The sequence below is a fragment of the Ursus americanus genome, chromosome 17 (assembly GCF_024610735.1).
Source record: "Ursus americanus isolate L20-20 chromosome 17, mUrsAme1.1.p, whole genome shotgun sequence".
NCBI lineage: Eukaryota > Metazoa > Chordata > Mammalia > Carnivora > Ursidae > Ursus > Ursus americanus.
In genome coordinates, this window is record NC_142143.1 from 22,675,985 (window position 1) to 22,690,036 (window position 14,052).

Here is a 14,052-nt window from a genome sequence, read left to right on the forward strand (position 1 = left end):
TAAGTTTAGTGTCTTAAAAAGGACTCCACAATGGTAGTTCAATGTAAAAATCATGTCTGATGATTATCAACTGTGTGATTTCACTGCACTAAAAGCCCTCTGAATTGGGTCCATTTCTGAATAAAGATTGCAACTACTCTCCCAAACACCTCTGCTCTGCTGGAGCTCTGGTCCTTAAGTACACTTTCTGGTCTTTTTAGATTCCTATCACATTTGCTTCTCAAATTCTTTTTCTTTCATGAAAGCCCAAGTGATAAAGGGTAGGTAGCAAATATAATCATGGGTTTCAGCCATGAAAATGCAAGCAGGGTAACAGGTTTCCACCAGGACAGCTTCAGTACTCTTTCTCTGTGAAGGCTGTTTCCCACTGAGATACTAATGATAAAGTAGCACCAGCTATGGGGGGAAAAAAAAGAAGCAAATGGAAAATTGCAAAGACACTGGTAGTATTACAATTTCTGAGTAACAGAGCATTTTATCTGTTAGCAAAGCTGCCCTATGTCAATCTGTTATTCAGTCCGCTTTCTTGGCTTTATTAACATGTGGATAAGCAGAGTGTAACTGGCTGTCCCGGGGCCAAAAAGAGGATGCCCTAAAACAAGAAACCAGACATTCCCAACAGAATGAGCTTGCTGATGGGGGAAGCAGTTTCTCAGACAGAAAGAGAAAGTACCCGAATATTATGATGGCTAAGTTGACAGTACAGCAATTGTATTTATGAGAGTACGACCTGGGATTGTCACAGTCCATGGATGTCTGGAGTGGTTAAATCCAGTGCCTGTATAGACTCTGAGGGATGGTGTTGGTTATCAACAAATAGTAAAAGAATTTGCATGTTGATCAGTTTCTTTTTTTAAAAAAAATTGTTTATTATGTTATGTTAGTCTCCATACAGTACATCATTAGTTTTTGATGTAGTATTCCATGATTCATTGGTCGCATATAACACCCAGTGCTCCATGCAATACTTCCCTTCCTTAATACCTGTCACCAGGCTAACCCATCCCCCCACCCCCTCCCCTCTGAAACCCTCAGTTTGTTTCCCAGAGTCGATAGTCTCTCATGGTTCATTCCCCCTTCTGTTTCTAATAAGGAGAATGATTATGTTAGTGGACTAAAGGTAATGTACATTTTTTTTTAAAGATTTACTTATTTTAGAGAGGAGGGGAAGAGAGGGGCAAAGGGAGAGACTCTTTAAGCAGACTCTCTGCTGAGCATGGAGCCAATGTGGGACACAATCCCACAACCCCAAGATCATGACCTGAGCCAAAACCAAGAGTTGGATGCTTAACCAGCTGAGCCACCCACGCACCTGGATGTTGCACATTGTTAAGATCGTAATGGATACTGATGAGTATGGAATCACCTAGGATATCAAAGCCAGGTAGCAGTTCTGCTTAGACTAAAATCAAGAAATGAATTCAAGAAGCAGCCAAAGTCAGAAGTACAAAGCTAGCTACAGATAAGGAAGTAGTCAGGTCTCTGGAACCCTGGTGGCTGTCTATTCCTGAGAACAGTCTTGAAGACTTGCAACCTTTTAGTGAATCAGAAAAAAGTCTAATATTTATTGACAAATCCAGGCAAGGTTTTGGCAGCAGGAAAGAATGTTGGGTAACATCAGCCAGCCAGTCACTAGGTACCAGTTCAAGGAACAGGATGCCTTTGTCTCAGGAACTGAGGCTGCAGGGAAGATACAAAGATGAAGGAACAATGGTAGAAAAATCAGTCATGGGGTGGGAGTCAAAGTCCAAACTGAAGGTGTATTGAGAAAGACCCAATGCGAGGTCCAGAGAGAAGTGTTAAGAATCACTCAAATTCCCCCTACCCCAGGTCTGAATTGGTCTCAATGGCAAGGAGGTCCCCATTTGTGAGAAGAGAAAGCAGGAGATTAAAAAAAAAAAAAAAAAAGTGCTTGCCATCGCAGGCAATCCCCAGATGCCGCTTTGCCAAAGAGCAGAATGCTAAATATTTTGAGAAAGTCTTTCTGGACTTGACAAGGGAAAAAGAAAGCCAGTCTTGTCATTTGCCTTTTAAATGATCTCCTGGAGGAAGGTTATCTTGGAAATATTCAGCATAAGGGGATCTTTTTAAGGCAAAAGTAAAGCAAGAATTTTCCCTTGACAATAACCTTAGAAATTACCATATGAGCTAGAATATTTCAAGTCCAAAATGATGGTAGGCCAAAAAAATGCCAAAATCATCATGCAATATTACAAAAGATATGAGAAACCTGGCTCTCAAGTAATTTTTGGAAGTGAGTACAAGTAAATGCTGAGTGTAAGAACTTCCTGATGGGTGATTTATATTAAAAGGACATCTAAAAAGCAAAACTTGAGAACTTAAGTTCAAAGAAAGAACTACCCAAAAGACTAAAAGGGTAGTTTCCTAATGGTCATGTGACAATGACTACAGATGATTCCCATGCCATAATCCTGGATTTTGTTGCCCAGGCAAGGAATAACACTTAGAAGAAGAGAGATCTTGTGATGAGAGGAAACTTTGAGCTGAGCAAATCTCCTCCATTTTTAGAAGAGGGAAATTAAATGTCATGCCCCAAACTGAACAGTTAATCAGTTTCAGTGCCACCACCGGATGTGGGACCTTGTAATTTCTAAAATTTTTATTATTCCAAACTAGAGCCTTGAAGTCCGAACCATATCATCAAGTGTCTTGTTTCCAGAAGAGTATTCCTATCTTTCTTCCCTTTGAATTAGACTCATTCAGAGTGGCTTAACCGATAGCTTAGGAAAGTGTTAACTCATCCTTCCTACATTGGGAAGGAGGTGGGCACCAGTAGCTGGTCCCCTCGCAACCTCTCCCCAGGCTTAGCAATTGCAAGCCCTGCTTTCCAGTCTCTGCACTGGGCATCCAAAGGTCCTTTGAGGCCCGTGAGAGTTCAGGTTCTCAACTTGCTACCGGGAAATTGAGCGCCAAGAGGCTCTGGATTGTTAGTTATCTATTGAATGAACACAGAGCCTGGCTTTCGAAGAGTCCCTTCCATGGTGTAAAGGGAAAAACAACTCAGGAGGGAAAGAAGTACTACTTTGCTTACTATAAAAATTAAACCTTCTCTAGCATTTGCTTCATGTTCAAACAACTCCAATCCTTTGGGGACCCTGCTGACCCCAATTTTTTTATTCAGTTTAGGCTGTGCTAATATTTAGCATAATTAAAGACAAAAGTAACTTAACTGTCCAAGATGACAATGTCGAGGTTGTGATAAGTGCTTCCGGCTGCGGAAGGCAGGCTGGTTGTGATTGAAACACCTCCCGCTCCGTGCCCAACTCTTATCGGGCGCTGCAGTCAGCATCTTTGACCTATATTTGATTCCTTTTGCAATATGTGCTTTTGATCACGAAACTACTGGGGAAAGGTTCCTTCTAAATCACAAAACAAGGTAAGCTGTTCCTTATTTGTCTGAATATACAGGAAGCTGGTGACAACCAATTTTCTCCTTCTGCATCTAAGCAATCGAAAGGTCAGGTGTTAGGAGGGATTAGGGAGAGTTTATGAGGCAAAGAGCCCTCCCCACCACAAGCTTTATCAGAAACAAGCCCAGCTTTCTTTCATAAGCCTCCGGTGGGTATCTTATGCTTAGAACCACCATGGCTGGTGGTGTGGGTTGCACAGTTTATCATCAAGCAGCATCTTTGAAATGCCAAACTTTATTTATTGATCTTACAATTCTCTGTTATCTTCAACAAGCCATGGGAAAAGTAATACATTTTGTATGGATTAATCCTTGTAATTCTACACAACGTACACCCAGAGATAACTCAAGCTCGCTTTGTCTTCTCATTATCTAAACAGACATGTCTTTTTTTAAGTCATCAACAGAGGTCATCTCCCAAATGCCCTTGTGGAATATTCATTAATCCAAGAACTAAATTGAAATGGACCTTCAAAGCATTATTCATTTCCCCATCATTCTCCCAACATCAGTTTAAATGCTTTGTGGGTATAATGATTAGGCTGATATTTAATTAATTGTGAAATTGTGAATTAAGGCTATGTTAAAAGATAAATCATTCTTCAGTGTATGTGATAGAAAGGGAGAGAGAGCCAGAAAGGGCAAGCGAGCTTGATTGGTGGCTTTCGTTGGGGATTCTTAGCAAGTGACCCTTTATTCACAGCACCATGACAACACCCGATTTTTAGGTTAACCTTTGTGGAGCCAAGCTTATTTGTCCATTCCTTCTCGATGGACTTCGGATTCGTCACCACATCAATGACAAGATGCTACAGGCCATCGCACAAATCGGGGTATAACCTGCTACTCTTAACAAGTTTTATTGTAGGAAAAAAGTAAAAGAAAACACATCATTGAAGACTCCGGTATGGAAATCTCAGCCGTGGTCTTGTGTACTGTGCATGTTGACCAGAGCGCTGTCCTTTGAACCCTACGGAGTGCAGGTTTGATTCCAAGCGGAGGCGTTCCCTGACCCTCACGGCCTCCACGCCCCCACGGCGCTCTAACGCTCATCCTCATGTCAACACATCTTTACTGTTTACATTTTTAAACCTGTCTGTTTCTTCCTCTTTGACCGGTTGCTCCTTGGACTTCAGGGTCCGAGTCTGACTCATCTTTATATGCTCGACCTGACATTTAAAGCCGCGTTCTCCAATTGGGCAGAGCTGGGTTTGGGTTTGCTCTTCCCTCGTCCTGGAGCGCTCTTTCCCCGTGTGCCCCTTGGATCACTCCGCGGTTTCATTCACACGGCTACTCAGATGTCATTTCCTTGGTGAGACCTACTCTGATCCCTGTCTTGGTCCATTTGGGCTGCTATCCCAAAGTTCCACACCCTTGCCTGGATTTATTTTTTTTTTTTCATGGTTGCACTTACTATTACTTAATACTACAGTTCTATTTGTTTGTTTATTGCCCATTGATTTCTTTTTCCCTTCTGGATACAATCTCTATGAGGAAGGAAACTCACGAATTCTCGCACCACTGTATTCCCTATGCTGGTGCATAGTAGGTGTTAAACAAGTATTTGATTAATCAAATAATAAATGATTGGGGAAAGAAACTTTCTTTTCACTGTCATTGCTAGACTCTCAGAAACTACTGCAAGAAGAAAGTCTGGTTGAGAAAGAAGTCAACACAAAACACGCAGATCCCGGAGATAGACAGTTTTTTGATTGGAGCGGTTGGGCCCCCTGTGTCGGCAGCAAACACGCGCACATGCACATTTCAGTTTTATGAGCAAATACATTTCCTTGTTTATATAAAATGGTTTATGTGAAGTTTCTTTCATTTGCAACCAAACGAAAACTCAACAAATTCACAGTCACTTGCAGGTCATCCATACATTAATTTTATTATCTTCCACCTGCTTAGAGTACCAGCTGGTTCCGTCTTCTGTGATCTGTCAGTGCAGCGACATTCCCTCACCCCTTATGCACATCAGCTTCTCCTCAGGCTCAGTCTTTACCCCTGTCAGTGTGTCTAGTCGCCAAAGCTCAGCCCTCCCACCCTGGCCCATCTCAGAGTATCAGATGCCCACCTCTATTTCTAACACTTCAGGCAGATGGAACCTGTCCTGACATACCTGCTCTGTCCCCCAGCTAGTCTCTAGGAACCAGTCCCACCTGGTTTTGCCCACTCCGGTGTCTGTCAAGCCCTGGTTTGGACAGACCAGTCTCTCAGATGTAGAGCACTGTAGCATGTCACTTATACACAAAAGCCGCCCCAGCAGCTGCCTGAATTGGAATGTTAGCTCCACTACTTAATGACCATATAACCTCGTGCAAGTCACTTAATCTCTCTGTACCTCAATTTCCTCATCTGTAAATCCAGAATCATAACACTGTCTATCTCACAAGATTGTAAGTGAGATAATCTATGCAAAGCGCTTAGAATAGCACCTGGCACGTAGCAAGTATGCAATAAATATGGCTATTATTGCTTTCAATAATAGAACCAGCCCTTCAATGAGATGCCAGAAGGATGAAAAGATTTCATACTCCCTCATGTGCTTCGTTAAGCTCAATTGAAAGCAAGACTGTCTTTTTTTTTTTTAACCAATCTTACTTCCTGACTAGACAGTGAGTTCCTATAGGGTAACGATTGTGTTCTGTCTTTCTGCGGCTCCAGTCCACTGATGACCCTTAAGAGCAGGCACTATACGTGTGCTTGGACTGGTTATTAATATCCCATAATTAATAATGGTTCTTAATATCATTAAGTACAAATTTTATTAACGAAAAATCAGGGTGATTAGTGACTAGTCTCTTTTCCCTTGTTCTCCAATAAGCTTTCCCCTGGGTTAGATTCCAGGGGACACAGGCACTCTTCCTGGACAGGCGTAAGCCGTGCCCTATATCCTTGTCTGCTCTCCTTCCCTGGAGAATTGAGTGTCCCTGGAAAGCACTTATCAATATTGTGTTTCTTTCCCTTAAAATATTAGGCCTAGAGTGAGCCCTAATCAGCCAGCTGGACGGCTTCACCTCTTCTGAAGTAGAAGCTTGAAACCTGCTCAACACTTCTGAGGCCAACAGGGTATCCAGAGTCCTCAGGGTACCAGCAACTTCCTTAACACGAGGCTAAAATGAGTTTCCTAAAAGCCCTTTTCCTTCAAATCCATTTTAATTACCTCTCTATCTCACTGTCCTAAGAATATCTTGCATAAAATAGTCACTAATAAAATTCTGATTTTTAATGGATTGATGAATGAATGGATCAGCCAATCAATGAATAAACCAATGAATGAATAAGAAATGGACAAGGGATGTTTATTATCATCTCTATTCTAAGGCCTGGAGGGAGAGGCATTTATCTTCTAGATCACTCTCGTCTCTTTTCTTTGCTGGCTTTCCAGCGTTGTTTACCTCCTTTATTCTTCAAGAACTGACCAAAACCCTAAGAAGCTGGGGGAGGTAGAGAGAGTGGATCCAGTAGTACCACCTGCCAAAACTTCACTACTCTTTAGAGCGGCCTAGAAGCGACTTTTGAATATCTCTTTGCTTTTCACGGAGGCAAAGAAAACTCATCCTTCTAAGTCCCAGGAAGAAATTGTTTTATGTCTAACTGGCTCCTTACATAAGCCTTCACAATGCCACCTCCCCACACTCCCAAACAGCTACTCTAACAGGAGTGGCTCGGATGGAGGGGCCACGAGCACTCGCCGTGCGGTGGGTGACTTGCAGATCCCATGTTGCCAACCAGGAGGTTTGGCTGAAGCGTGCAGATTGCCAACTTGGTGAGATGGCTGTTGTGGATAAACGAATCAAAGTAAAATCCACAGGTCAATTACTCTGAAGAATGCCCTGCTAATTTTCCTTTTTGTAAAAAACACCTGTAAAGGTTTTTAAATGACTCAGAAGCTTTCAACCAGCTCAGCTGCTTTGACTAACAAGTGTTTCTGAACCCTTGGGAGAGCGGCGGCGAGGTCTCTAGGCTACAGGAGCTTAGAAGGTACCTCTCCAGAGTGGCACATCCCTTAGCAACCAGGAATGCAACTAACAAGCTACATCTTGTCCTGAGCAAAGCAGAGCTTTCTTAAAATATGCCAAACATAGTAAAAATCAATTCAAAATTAAGGCCACCTTTCTTTTTAAAACATGAATGTTCCGAGAAGTGTCTTGTAATTTCTCCTGTGGTTGTTCAGCTCCGAGGCTGCCCAATGAGATGAAGCAGTTGGTTGAGACCAGGAATCCAAGACCTTTCAATCGCATGAATCAGTATAATCTCCTTCCTGCCCCAAAATATGAAAAACCACCACAGGGTTGCCAGCATTTTCATTTGCAAAATACAAGCCAAAAATTAAATGACACAAAATAAAAATTACTTTTGACTATGATTATGGTTTAATAAAATAAATAATAGCTCAACATATATCAAAAATGTAGAGAGGATATAATTTCAGGAAGAAAATGCAGCCCTTTAAATGGAATTATTTTAGCTTTAAAAATTTTTCCATGTTTTTCGTATTTTTCCAATTTTACGGAAGATGGGTGCAAACATTACCTCTGCCCTGGTCTTCAGAGTAGCCTCTGAAAACCAGTGGTTTACCTCGTAGCTAGGTGGGTAAGTGTTTGAGTAAACAAAGGCGGGGTAGATGTAGGAATTATCGTGACATGTGCTTTGAGGATCCATCCATGTCTCCTAGCTCTGGCCCTTTCCCTGTCTGGTTTGTCCTGGTCTCTGGGTACCTCCCTCCTCCCCATATCCAGGTCAGATAGCTCCTGTCCTCCAACAGAATGCCCCTTACTGATTTTAGATACAGGAGCCTTCAGAAACTCCCTCCCTGGGCTTTTTATTCCTCATCTGTAGAAGAGAATGCAGCCAATACGCTAGCCTTTAGAATCCGTTCCGTTCTGAAACATCATAATTCCAAAGATCTTTACATTATCATCCCCCAGAAAGCTCTTTCCTGCTTGTTCCAGGATCCTATCAGTGATATTTCTTTAACATACCTCCTGTTTTCCTAATAACAGAACTGCCCCGCCCCTTGTGATCTCAATTCATGTGGCTCTGGTGGGGCTGAACTCCACAGCCCACCCCATGCATCACAGATTTGGTACATGACCCAAGCTGGGCCACCTGGAGGGGGGTCTTTGTGCTATAGATAGTGGGAAAGATGGTTTCGCTGGGTGTAGCAAGTTGAATAGTGTCCCCTTAAATTTCATGTCTACCTGGAACTTTGAAATAGGACTTCGTTTAGAATAAGTTCTTCGCAGATGTAATTGAGTAAAGGATCTCAAGAAAGATCATCCTAGATTTAGGGTGGCCCCTAAATTCAGTGACTGCTGTCCTTACAAGAGAAAAGAGGGGGAGATTAAGGAGACACAGAGGAGAAATGCAGAGAAGAAGGCAATGTGAAGGTGGAGGTAGAGATTGGTGGGATGCCTCTAAAGGCAAAGGAATGCCAAACACCGGAAGCTAGGAGGGAGGCACAGAATAGATTTTTCCTCAGAGCTTCCAGAAGGACTCAACCCTGCTGACACCTCGATTTCGGACTCTGTCCCACCTGAACTGTGAGAGAACAAATTTCCGTTGCTTCGAGTTACCCAGTCTTGGTGGGCGTTTGTTACAGCAGCCCTATGGAAATAATATACTGAGTTCCCTGAGAGCCATCTTGAGCGCCAGAATCTGTCCTAAGAATGGAGAGAGGGAGAGTGAGCTTTGATCACAACGTTGCTCCCTGGTTCCAGCTGGGCATGGAGTCAGCTGCACCTCTGGACTTGCCAGGGGGTGAGCCAATTAATGCTCTCTTTTTGTTCAAGCTCATTGGAGTGCACTTTCTGTCATAGATAAGCTGAAATGCCTCCGATGACAACGCTGCTCAGCACTGAGTTCATCACATTCATCTTCCAAGGCCCAGCCTTCGTGGTGTTTTCGCTACAAAGCATCCCCTGGGCTCCTCAGCCTGAAAGGTTTGTTTCTTCCCCTGGGTTCCTACAGCTCTGTTCTCCTTTCATACACGATGCTATTAAACTCGTCTTATCTCCCCCACTAGAACTTTAGCCTTTTGAAAGCAGGATCCCCATCCTTATCTCTTCTTTACCGCACAAACTCTATTCCATTTACAAAGCAGGCACTTGGTGCATATTTGATGAACAGATAAATGGAAAAGTGAAGGAACCAAGAGTGGGATTTCAGTGTCAATGGCAGAGCGTGGAAAAAAATAATTTTGTAACAGGGGCTCTCCTGGGGTTCCTGATCATACCAAACACACAAATCCCCAGTCGGCTTCCTCATAAATCACCCTTTTAGGGCAACTAGCCAAAGACCAGGGTTGCTGTGAGCAAGTGTTGGGGTGGGTCCCTCGCCAGCATAATAACCGCTGAGGTCTTGGAAAGGGCAGTTGTTACTGAAGGACCTATCATATCACTCTCTCTTGTTTGAAACCTCTCAGTGTCTTCCCACTGCTCTTAGGAAAAAGTCCAGACTCTTGTTCATGGCTCACGAGGTCCTTGGAAACCTGGCTCCTCTTCATGTTTCTAATCTCACTTCCCCAAATGCCCACACCTTGAATCTGTGCTCTGGCTTCCTGCAATGCCCTGATTCTGTCAATGGCTTCCTCTGCTCTCTTCTCTTTGTCTCCCTCTCTCCTCCAGGCCTTTGTTCTTCTTCGGGAACCATCCCTCTGCCCCCAGCTCTTTCACCAGGCTTACATTAGACCTCTACTCAGTCATTAGTACCTCTGGGGGTCTTCCTTCACCCACTGGATCCCCCCCAGTGACATGATCCCATAGCACACTGCTGGGATAACTTACTCTAGCATAACTTACTGCACAACATCGTGATTGCCCATTTGTTTGAAATCTCCTCATTCTACTGTTTGATCAACATTTCATCCCTAGTACACAGCTGGGTAGAGATGCTTAATACATAGTTGTCAAATGTTCCACTGGGTACATAAATAAATACATAAATACATAAATAAATGCATAAATAAATAAATAAGGGGGAATTTAATGGTAACTCTCCACATCTAACTGGAGCCTCACTATGTCCTCCTTTGTTCATTTCTTCACTCTCAAGGGGTGATTAGCTCCTCCTACCTGGGCCAGAGTGGAAGAGAGGGAAACAAAGTCTGCGATATCTTCAGAGAGAGGGAGATGGGTCATCTTGAACACAGAGCCCCTGTTCCTTTAGCTGTCCATGAGGACAGTCATGGGAGATTACCATAATATATTTAATATTTTAAAGGCCTGAAAAAGTCTTACATGTGTCTATGACAAGTCTGCACAGGCTCACAAAACCAGACGGGCTGGGGTGTCCGGGGCAAAGTCTGCATATGGTAGACAGTAGTGTGCTTCATTTCTGCTTTCCTCCTAATGAAGTTCTTGGGGGGTTGCCCTTCAACTTGCAGGCAGACATGGTGAGGTGAGCAGAAGAGCTTGCGTCTCTTCTGATGGAAGCATTAAATTATTGCTCCCAGATTTTCTAGTCTGATCTTCCCTGGTCTCAGCAAATGGGGCCCAGGCCACCATGGAGTTTTTACATGGACCTCGTAGACATGGTGTGAACAAGAAACTTATTGGGCTAGACCACTGAGGTTATTTTAAGCTTATTTGTTATAATAGCATAACTTAGTCTGTTTCAACTGAAGGACTACGTTATTCATTTTTTAATCTCCAAGACCAAGCATGGTGCTTGGCACGAAGACACATGCAGTGTCTACCGAATGAACAAATGAATGAGTGGATGAGTAGAAAACAGTTAACTGAAACCATCTCACTGTAGACCCTGGCAAATCAGAAAACAGACTTCGAGGACTAAAAAAATTACATATAAAATCGATGCCTCCAGGGATTGCTTGCCACTGCCTTATTCCTGTAGTAGGAGTAAATAATTTTGCCAGTAAAATTCAGTTAAAAACACACATATTTTGTAAGAACCACTGCTAATAAATCTAAGCTCTTTGATTATCTCAGTCATGAATGACTTTCTCCAAAATATCGGGATGTAGGACTCATTGATATTGGTCTTAGCTGCTCAGTGGGATTTCTAAGACTTCATAATGAATCCAGGAAGTGGTTTGCCACTCACTTGATCAAACAAAAGCTTCTGACAAGTAGTATTAAATCAGTTGGGGACCAATTTTCAGAATCTCTTTCGGTAGAACTTTGTGACTGTGTGACTATGGGCACCTGTTGGAAATAATAACATGGCATATGCTGTCGTGTTTGTCTTTGCTCCCGAGTTTCCAGAAGCCCGCAGTTTGACGTCAATACTGCAGGCAGGGGCTTTCTTCTCTAGTATATGGATTTTAAATTAAATTAACTCTGATTTTTAGGTCGTCTCCTAGATTATAAAAGCTGAATGCCTCATTAATGATGAAAACAGTAGAAGTAAATGTATTGGAGCAGGTTGAGCAATTTAAGTGCTTTGAAATACAGCTAGTCCGAAGCAAAGGTATTGCAAGCTATCCAATTAAAGGTTGATTCCAGACATGCCGATGGGGAAAAACTACTTGAGCAGAGTGATGCTGGGGAAATAGTTGGGATCTTCTGAAGATAGCTCATTTCTTGCCCTCTACTCTTTGGGTCCTTCTGTCGTGCTCACATGACTCTTGTTTTCCACCTGAGTCACCATCGGCCATCTTCTACCACAACATCCTCCACTTTCAAAATAGCCTATTAGCGATCTATTGCTGCATAAAAAATTACCCTAAAAGTTAGTGGCTTGAATCAACGATATTTATTTTCTCATAGCTTCAATAGGTCAGGAGTATGGGCACAGCTCACCTGGATCTTCTGCTGCAGGGTACCTCGCAAGCTGCAGATGAGGTGCCAACTGGGGTGCCAACAAGTTCCTTGTTAAATGGGCCCATTCACAGGGCAACTCAAAACATGGCAACTTGTCCCATCAGAGCAATCAGGCAAGAAAGAGCCAGGGAGAGAGAGAGAAGAGAGAAGAGACAAGAGATAGCAAGACAAAAGTCACAGATTTTTATAATCTAATTTTGGAAGTGCCATTCCAACACTTTTGCCATATTTTATTCATTAGAAGTGAGTCACTTGGTCCAGCCTCCCTTCACAGGGAGGGAATTTCACTGGGCATGAATATCAGTTGGTAGGGATCATTGAGAGACATCTTGGAAGTCAGCCCAGCATGGGGGCACCTGAGAGGTGCAGATGGTTAAGCATCTACCCTTGGTTTTGGCTCAGGTTGTGATCTCAAGGTTATGAGATCGAGCCCCACGTTGGGCTCTGGGCTCAGCACGGGGTCTGCTTGAGATTCTCTCTCCTTCTCCCTGCCCCTCCCACTTGTGCTTGCTCTCTCTCTCAAATAAATAAATAAATAAATAAATAAATCCTAAAAAAAAAGTCAGTCCAGCACAAAAAAGAAGTGCATGGTTGATGGTTGCAGAAGTTGCTTCTCGGACATTTTCTTCGACTCTGTCCCATTAGAAGAGGATTGAAACATCAATGGATATTTGTTCTTGAAAGAGCCTTCTGTGAGTGAAAAAATTCTATGGTATGTTTTAATGTTAAAATTAAGGGCATTTTGCATTTTTACTTTCTCCATCCCATCATGTAACGATGGTTAACACACACAGGACTTATCACGTTCTGGGCACTATTCCGAGTGCTTCACACACAGTCTGTGCTACTTGTTACGGCAGCCCTCGTAAATTAATATACCTGTCATCAGGAATATTAATGTCCCAGGGAGACATGACATATAGTAGCAGTGGTTTCCAGTATCCCCTGGCACCTCCCAGTTTCACTAGCTCAGGTGTGGTGGCACTTGGGATTTGGCAGCCAAAGCAAGAATGATCTTGAGCATGTAAACTCAGGCCAGCTCCATAACTTTCTGTAAAGTGAGGCTAATAAGACCTACCTCACAGGGCTGTTGAAGGGATTAACGAGATAATGTGAAAGTGCCTGGCACAGTAGCTGACATATGTTAAACCCTTAGTAAATGTCCTTTATTGCTTAAATGGCAAGTCACTTGTTAAAGCAATTACTAAAGACACATAACAGACGCATGGCCCCCTGTTCACTCTCTATGTCCATGCTATTGTGGAAAGAGATGGAAAAAACTCTGTCTTTCTTCAGTGCAGGCATTCTCTTTGTTGGTCCATTGCAATTTTTGTACATACTGGCCCAGATCTCTACTACTATCCTAAATGCAAAAATATCAGAATTCCAGAATGGTCCAGTTTCCAGTATTCTATTAACTCTTTAGACTGAAGATGATTCAGAAAAATATAAGACTCAGTGTAACAAAGAACTCCATCAGAGTGGGCTCCAGTTCAGTTCAAACAATGTTTCCCGAGTACCTAAAATACCAAGGAGTAAGCTACTTGCCCATAAACTGCAATCCAGTGACTGACACAGTGAACACAATCTCAGTTTGTATGGAAGCAGGAAGGGTTACAAGAACAGAAAAGATACTAATTCCTGGGCATTTTGTATTGATCAGATCACATTTGGAACATTGTTTTCAATTTTAGACACCCTTTCTAAATCTAGAAATTAACTAAGGATAGAGTAGTGCTCATGGGATGGTGAGAAATCTGGATGAAAAATCATTAAAATAAATGGGGATATTAAGCCTAAAGTTGAGAACTAGGAAGGACACTTCCAATGTTT